Genomic DNA, 8,879 nt, shown 5'->3' with positions numbered 1-8,879 from the left:
GAGTTGTGGTGTGGTGATTTTCATGTGATGTTGTGATTTTCTTGTGTTTATTTTTATACCTTGTGCAAAGTGTCTTGTTGTTGGTAAATTGATAATAATCTTATTTATGTTAAAATTGGGAGCTTGTGGCCATTGCCATGTGGATTATAAAATAAAATATGGGCATGAGGTGCTATGAGTAAATTATGAGAATATTGGCAGATGAATTTATCCGTGCAGTTGTGATATGAAATGAAGGCACGAGGTGCCAGGGAAATATAATAATTTAATTATGGGCACGAAGTGCCGTGGAAATATGAAGAATGGGCTGAGACCTGTGTTTATGAAAAATATGAAAATGGGCTCAGACCCGTGGTTGAATGATTATGAAATGAAGTGTCACATGGTGACTTTTTAATTGAAAGAATTATATTCAAAATATTTAATTGGAAGGATTTTTATGCAAAAAGATTTATTGGAAAGGATTGCATTCGAAAGATATTTATTTAAAGAAATTATATTTAAGAGAAATTTATTCAAAGGAAGTATATTTGAAAAATATTTATTTGAAGAAATTATATTTGAAAAAGAGTTATTTGGAAGAATTTTATGTGAAAGACATTTATTTGAAGGATTTGATTTAGTTGGGTGTAATTATAATTATTAATTACTGAGCGATAATTGATGGTGTTCTTGTGTGTTACTGTGCATATCACTGATTGTTTGATGTTGCTATTATTGTTATTTGTGTTCTATTATTTTGTATATTATATTGCTCAGGTTATTAAACTAGTGAGTGTCTTGAATGTACCTCGTCTCTACTCCACTGAGGTTAGACTTGATATTTACTGGGTACCGACCGTGGTGTACTCATACTACACTTCTGCATATTTTTGTGCAGAGCCAAGTACTGGAGATATCGGAAATGATCAGAGAATAAGCGGGATCGTAAGGATTCAAGGTAGAGCTACTTGATCGTTGCAGTCCCTTGGAGTCTTTCATTTCATTGTACTGTTAATTTGTAATCAAACAATATTGTATATTCGGTCATCGTGATCATTCCATGTTATTCAGTTAGAGTTCGTGACACAGTACTACTAGTCTTGGGAGGTTTTATATTCATATTTGTTCCGTTGTTAATTTTGATTATTTATTTAATTATAAAAAAATGGCTTCAAAATGTAATTGAAATCGGCTTACCTAGTTTTAGAGACTAGGTGCCATCACGACGCATGTGGCGGGATTTTGGGTCATGACAAGTTGGGATCAGAGCTCTAGGTTCATAGGTTCTACGAGTCACGAACGAGTCTAGTAGAGTCTTGCGGATCGGTACGTAGACGTCTGTAACTTATCTTCGAGAGGCTACATAACTGTTAGGAAATTTTCACTTCTTTCATTCTTGTCGTGCGGAATTTGTTGAAAATGGAATTTGAGCCTTTGTATCTCTATTCTCTCACAGATGGTGAAGACACGTGCTACCGGGTTAGCTGAGCAGGCATCCGCATATACTCCTAGGGCTGCAAGAGGCCGGGGCCGAGGCAGAGTGTAACGACCCGACTTGTCGTTTTAAGAATATGCGCCCAGTTGAGTGACTTAAGGTCTCGAGCAGCTTCGCAATATGTATTATGACCCGCGGGTGTGGTCGAGTTTGAGTTACTGAAGATTCAGAATTAAATTAAAAGAATAATCCTTATTTAGAAGTTTAAATGGAAAGAGTTGACTGGAGAGTTGACCTTTGAGCAAACGACTTCGGAATGGAATTTTGATGATGTCAATAGCTCCATATGGTGATTATGGACTTAGTTGCGTGTCCGAAAAATTATTTGGAGGTCTGTAGTGGAATTAGGCTTGAAATGAGGAAAGATGAATTTTTGGAAAGTTTGACCGGGGGGTTGACTTTTTGATATCGGGGTCGGAATCCGATTCTGGAAATTGGAATAGCTTCGTTATGTCAATTATGACTTGTGCGCAAAATTTGAAGTCATTCCGTGTTTCGGCACAAGATATAAAATTTGAAAGTTCAAAGTTCATAGATTTTTATTTGAGGTATGATTCATAGTTTTGATATTGTTTGATGTGATTTGAGGCCTCAAGCAGGTTCGTGTTATGCATTGGGACTGGTTGGTATGCTCAGACGGGGTACCGAGTGGCTCGGGTGAGTTTCGGGATAATTTCGGACCATTTCCAGGCCATTTTTAGCTGCTGGTTTTTGGCCACAGAGGTATGCATCGCGATCGCAGATAAACAGTCACGATCGCAAAGAGTAGTTTTGATGTTTGGAGATTGTGAATCGCGATCGCGGAAGCCTTTTTTCGATCGCGTAGAGGAAACTCCTGCCACACTGACATGACTTTGGAAGCTCATATCTCGCAATCTATAAGGAATTTGCAGATGATCCAAAAATAAAAGTTGTAGCCCTTTGTATCTAGTTTTTCGAAAGGTAAACCGTTTATTATGTGGAGCTGTGTACAAAATGTTATGGTAGATATACTACAGGCTGTCCGGGAAGAGTTTAGAAATCTCTGTTGCATAGGGCTCACTTTGGAAGCTTATATCTCGAAATATATAAGGAATTGGGAAATGAGCAACAAATAAAGTTATAGCCCTTGGAATCTAGTTTTCAGAAAGTTAAACCATTCATAATATAGAGTTTTGTACAAAAAGGTATGACCATTATACTAGAGGCTGTGTGAAAAAGTTGGGGAGTTTGTTCTTCGCGATCGCGATTGGTTTTCCGCGATCGCGAAGAGCAATTTTGGGGCTGAAAATTTTTGTGCTTCGCGACCGTGAAGAGTAAATACCTTGACAGTAGCTATATTTCGAGGTTTCAGCCATTTTTAACATATTTGGAGCTATGGAGCTCGGCTTGAAGCGATTCTTGAGGCAATTTTTACCATATGGATTGGGGTAAGTATTCTATATCCTAAAGTGATTATACTTCATAATTTTATGGTTATATTCATCATTTATTTCGGATTTAAATGGAAGAAATCAAGATTTTTACAAAATCTTCCATAACCAAAAATTTAAGATTTAGAGGTCGAGTTGTTATCGGAATTTGATAAAATTGGTATGGTTGAACTCGTATCAGAATGGGTGTTCGTATTTGGTGCAAAATTACATCGGGTTCCAAGAGACGAGCCCCGCATTGACTTTTGTTGACTTTTTGGAATAATTTTTTAAGTCGACGTATTATTATCCGAAATTATTTTTGATGAATTTTAATGAGGTTGTGCAATTAATTTGGATAGATTTGAGCTGTCCAGAGGTCAATTCAAGCAAGAAGACTATTTTAAAATATCGGCCTAACTTCAAAAAGGTAAGTGTCTTGCTTAACCTCGAGTGGGGGAATTACCTTTTAGGCATTGAGTCGTATGTGCCATTTGTAAAATGTGAAAAGCCATGTACGCGAGGTGACGAGTACGTACTTTGGCTTATACGTGCAAAATTCATTGAATTAAAGTCTTAGGCATTATTGTGTAGTAAATTGGATAATTGTTGGCATATATTTAATCATCTTTTTGTCGTGCCTAAATCCTTGTTGTTGAATTTGTTGTTATATGACAATTTGATGTGATTGTTACTTGATTATTTATGTAATTTCGTGAATTTGCTGGTTTGATAATTATTGGAATTTAATTTCATTATAGATTTTTCTCTCTGCAAATAAATAATTAAATGAGCTTAAGAAGAGGTGTTTATATAATTATCTAAATTTGGATTAATAAAGGTTGTGCTTTATGATGAGTATTTTCTATCTCTGCTGATTGTCTTTGGGGTGTTATATATATTTTAGTGGAGCCTTTGGCTATCTGTTGTGAAATTAATTGGTTTGGTTGTGTCTTTGAAATTTTGGTTGTGGCCATTGGGCAAATTGTGATATGAATTGATTTTAGTATGTTGCCGTGTTAATTTTCCGTGTAAATTATTGTGTTGTGTGAGTTATTATTTTGGAAAAATAAGGGTGGCATTTCACCGTTAATATTATGTGGGTATAATGGTGGCATTTCACTGTTATCGTGTTTGTTGGAATATTGTCTGGGTGGAGCGATAAGAGTGGCTATAGGAGCGATAAGGGTGGCAATAGGAGCGATAAGGGTGGCTATTGATATTGTCGGGGTGGAGCGATAAGGGTGGCTATAGGAGTGACAAGGGTGGCAATAGGAGCAATAATGGTGGCTATTGTCAGGGACGATATGTGATAATGTAGCGTTGTGGTGTTGATAATTTTCATGTGATGTTGTGATTTTCTTGTGTTTATTTTTATACCTTGTGAAATTTGTCTTGTTGTTGGTAAATTGATAACAATCTGATTTATGTTGAAATTGAGAGCTTGTGGCTATTGCCAGGCGGATTATAAACTGAAACGTGGGCACGAGGTACCGTGAGTAAATAATGAGGATATTTGGCATGTGAATTGTCCGTGCATTTGTGATATGATTTAATTATGGGCACGAGATTCCGTGAAAATATGAAAATGGGTTGAGACCCGTGTTTACGAAAAATATAAAAATGGGCCCAGACCCATATTTTTTATGATTATGAAATGAGGTGTTACATAGTGACTTTTTAAATTGAAAGAATTATATTCAAAATATTTATTTGGAAGAATTTTTATTCAAAAAGAATTATATGAAAGAATTGTATTTGAAAGATAATTATTTGAGGAAATTATATTTGAAAAGATTTATTGAAAGAATTATATTTGAAAAATAATTATTTGAGAAAACTACATTTGAAAGAGAGTTATTTGGAAGAATTTTATGTGAAGGATATTTATTTGAAAAACTTGAATTAATTGGGCGTACATGTATTATTAATTGTTGAGTGATGTTTATGGTATTCTTGTTGTCTTGTTGCGCATACCACTGGTTGTTTTATCCTGCTCTTATTGCTATCTGTTTCCTAGTATTTTGTATATTATATTGCACAGGTTATTAGACTAGTGAGTGTCTTGACTGTACCTCGTCTCTACTCCATTGAGGTTAGTCTTGATACTTACTGGGTACCGACCGTGGCGTACTCATACTACACTTCTGCACATTTTTGTGCAGAGCCAGGTATTGAAGATAACAGACTTGAGCAGAGTTAAAGAGGGATCGTAAGGATTCAAGGTAGAGTTACTTGGTCGTCGCAGTCCCTTGGAGTCATTTCATTTCATTGTACTGTTAACTTGTAATCAAACAGTATTGTATATTCGGTCCTCGTGATCATTCTGTGTATTCAGTTAGAGTTCGTGACTCAGTACTACCAGTCTTGGGAGGTTGTATATTGTAATTATTTCCGTTGTTAGTTTAAAAAAAAATGGCTTCAAAAATGTAATGGAAATCGTCTTACCTAGACTTAGAGACTAGGTGCCATCACGACTCCTGTGGTGGGATTTTGGGTCGTGATATGTTGGTATCAGAGCTCTAGGTTCATAGGTTCTACGAGTCACGAACGAGTTTATTAGAGTCTTGTGGATCGGTATGGAGACGTCTGTACTTATCTTCGAGAGGCTACAGAGCTAGTAGGAAAAATTCACTTCTTTCATTCCTCATCATGCGGTATTTATTCAGCTTGAAGCATATGTCTTATGTTCTTTTGAATCCACTCGTGTATGAAATTACGCACTCGGTATCAACTATGCGCCAACGGTTTGTGATACTACAGAGGGGTTATAAGGGTGCCAGAGTTGTTCAACCATTATTACATCATGTCATCCAGATAGAGAATACGGAAATATTTAGAGATCATTCAATTGTGCACATGGGAGTGCAGCAGGTTCTGACATCTGGTTAATAAGTATGATCTTAAGAATATTCAATTAATTGCCTAATCGTCACAATCATGGTACGGTCACAAGGTGGATGTAGATATGAAGATAGTTGATAGTGTTAGAGACTATGTAGTTCGTATGAGGTTTCTATTTAGCGAATGGTACATACTAGCAGCCAAGGCACTGGAGAAAGCGAGTTTAACTGTCACAAAGATGACATGCGCCAAATAAATGACTTGAGGTATCTTATGACCGGTGTCCTACGAGCGATAAGGTTAGTATTGTGGATCATTAGAATGTGTCCTATGGCTTCGCTCCAAGTGAGGGGAGTCCAGTATCAATGATCAGATTGCGGGGCCATATGCTATTTCAGGGGCCTGAGATGTATTTATGTGGTATTGAAAGGTTATTCGAAACTTATATATGATTAAGAGGTGAGATTTGTATGGGATGATGTTGGGGCTTGCGGTATTTCCGCGTCTTTAATAATTCTACATTTTAGTACTAGCGGAGTCACAAAAATAATTTTAGAATATTCGGGGTACTACAGTAAGTTCTTTTAATGCACCACCAACACGTGGTTCTTACAACAGTGGTTCCAGTTATCCGGCAGAGATTCAGTATGAGCAGTCGCGCCCGCAGAGAGGTTGTTATGAGAGTGGTGATACTAGACATATCAAGAGAAATTGTCCCAGACTTGGGAGGGGTAGATTTCATCAGAACACTTAGGTACAAGCTTTATTCCAGTTGATACTCCACGTGCACAGTCAGCTAGAGGTGGAGGACAGGCGGGTAATGGACGCCTAAGAGGTGGAGGCCCGACCCGTTGATTTAATAACTATAATTTGGCTGAGGCCAATACACCAGATGGTGTCGTTACATGTACGATCCTGATTTTTATTATAAAAGGATATTTTCCTTAATTTGATTCGGTTCTGAATATTGAGGTGAACCCTCCTATTATGCTCCACTTATGGGTGAGCTTCGTAAATTTATGACCCACTTGTATGTTTATCCCTGTTAGGAGATTTAAAGATGTGAGCATGTGTCTGTTATTTTATTTTTGTACACCATTGAGGGCTATAAATCCAAAAGTAATTTTTATTATTCATTACAGTGGGTTTAATGTATTTCAGAATAATTGATTCCAATTTTTATGAATTATACGCCCTACCGGTATGAGGGTTCATTATGTGTTGTGAAAACTGTTTATGAAATATAGTAAAAAGAAGAAAGAAAGGAAAATTAAAATTTCAATTGGCACAATATGCAAAATACTTGTGATTCGGAGTTGAAGACGAGATCCTCGTATTTTATATATGATGTGAAATATTTAAACCGGGCTACAAGTCGCAGTGGAAGTTATATAAGGACGAGGTCCTTGTGGTGAAATATTTATGAGTTTAAAATTATCCCTTTGTGAAATTAATTTGTACAATAATATTAATAGGGAGTCATGCATGTTAGACTTATTTGATAATTCTTGTATATTTTTTTGTTCATATTCAGCCATTTTCGTGCTGTAAACATTGAGTTTTAGCCTATGAGGTGAGTGCACAGGTGGCGTTAAATGTGACTCATTAATCCGAGTAAGTAATTATGAGGTCTTCATGCCTCACATTCCGTTGTCAGTGTTGTGAAAATTCGAAATGGGGTGGTGGTTAATATGAGATTAATTGATGATGCTGAAATTAATTATGAATGACTTTTAAGATCAGAGATGTGGTGATGAGCATACATATGATGTGCTTCATGTCCTGATATCATTGTGATAATGCAGTGTTTGTAACGCTGAGATTGTGTTATTGATATATACATTATGGATGTGTTGTTAGTAAGTTGTTTTGGTGTTACTCTGGCAGGTGGTTAGGCCCAATTATAGGGAAGACTTTGTCGAAATTTCTGAAAATTATTTTTTGGGAGTTAGAAAAAAATTTGGGAGATTGAGACGTGCAAAGAAGAGACAAAATTATGTTATGTGTTTGAGGGCGAATGATCCTAAGCGGGGAAGAATGTAACACCCCGAATTCTTTTTGAAGTACTTCAACACTATCAAGAAGGTTGATGTGCGTAGGCACGTGTTGCTATAGCTAGTTGAGACTAATACCGTGCGTTGATGTGAAAAATCAGGCCTTTTGGAAATGTTTGGAGTGTAAGAAATTGGTTTCAAAGTTTATAAATGTGGATCAAAGAAGTAATCTCAACTGAGATGGTATTGTCGAACCACTGTTAAGTTTATGGTGACATAGAATCACCCGTGAGTATGTGTGCAGTAAATACATTCAGTAAATTAAATCTTCAAAAAGATTCTTGGCACATTCGAAGACGAATGTATGTTTAAGAGGGGGAGAATGTAACAACCCGACTTGTCGTTTTAAGAATTTACGCCCCGTTCAGTGACTTAAGATCTCGAGCAGCTTCGCAATATGTATTATGACCTGCGGGTGTGGTCGAGTTTGAATTATTGAAGATTCAGAATTAAATTAAAAGAACAATCCTTATTTAGAAGCTTAAATGGAAAGAGTTGATCGGAGAGTTTACTTTTGAGCAAACGACTTCGGAATGGAATTTTGATGATGTCAATAGCTCCATATGGTGATTATGGACTTAGTTGCGTGTCCGAAAAATTATTTGGAGGTCTGTAGTGGAATTAGGCTTGAAATGGCGAAAGATGAATTTTTGAAAAGTTTGACCGGGGAGTTGACTTTTTGATATCGGGGTCGGAATCCAATTCTGGAAATTGGAATAGCTTCGTTATGTCAATTATGACTTGTGTGCAAAATTTGAAGTCATTCCGTGTTTCGGCACAAGATATAGAATTTGAAAGTTCAAAGTTCATAGATTTTGATTTGAGGTGTGATTCGTAGTTTTGATATTGTTTGATGTGATTTGAGGCCTCGAGCGGGTTCGTGTTATGTATTGGGACTGGTTGGTATGCTCAGACGGGGTACCGAGTGGCTCGGATGAGTTTCGGGGTAATTTCAGACCATTTCTAGGCCATTTTAAGTTGTTGATTTTTGGCCACAGAGGTATGCATCGCGATCGCGGACAAACGGTCGCGATCGCAAAGAGTAATTTTGCTGTTTGGAGACTGTGATTTGCGATCGCGGAAGCCCTTTCGCGATCGCGTAGAGGAAACTCC

The sequence above is a fragment of the Nicotiana tabacum genome, chromosome 12, assembly GCF_000715075.1.
Source record: "Nicotiana tabacum cultivar K326 chromosome 12, ASM71507v2, whole genome shotgun sequence".
In the NCBI taxonomy this organism is placed as follows: domain Eukaryota; kingdom Viridiplantae; phylum Streptophyta; class Magnoliopsida; order Solanales; family Solanaceae; genus Nicotiana; species Nicotiana tabacum.
Note: the sequence above shows the minus strand (reverse complement) of the source record.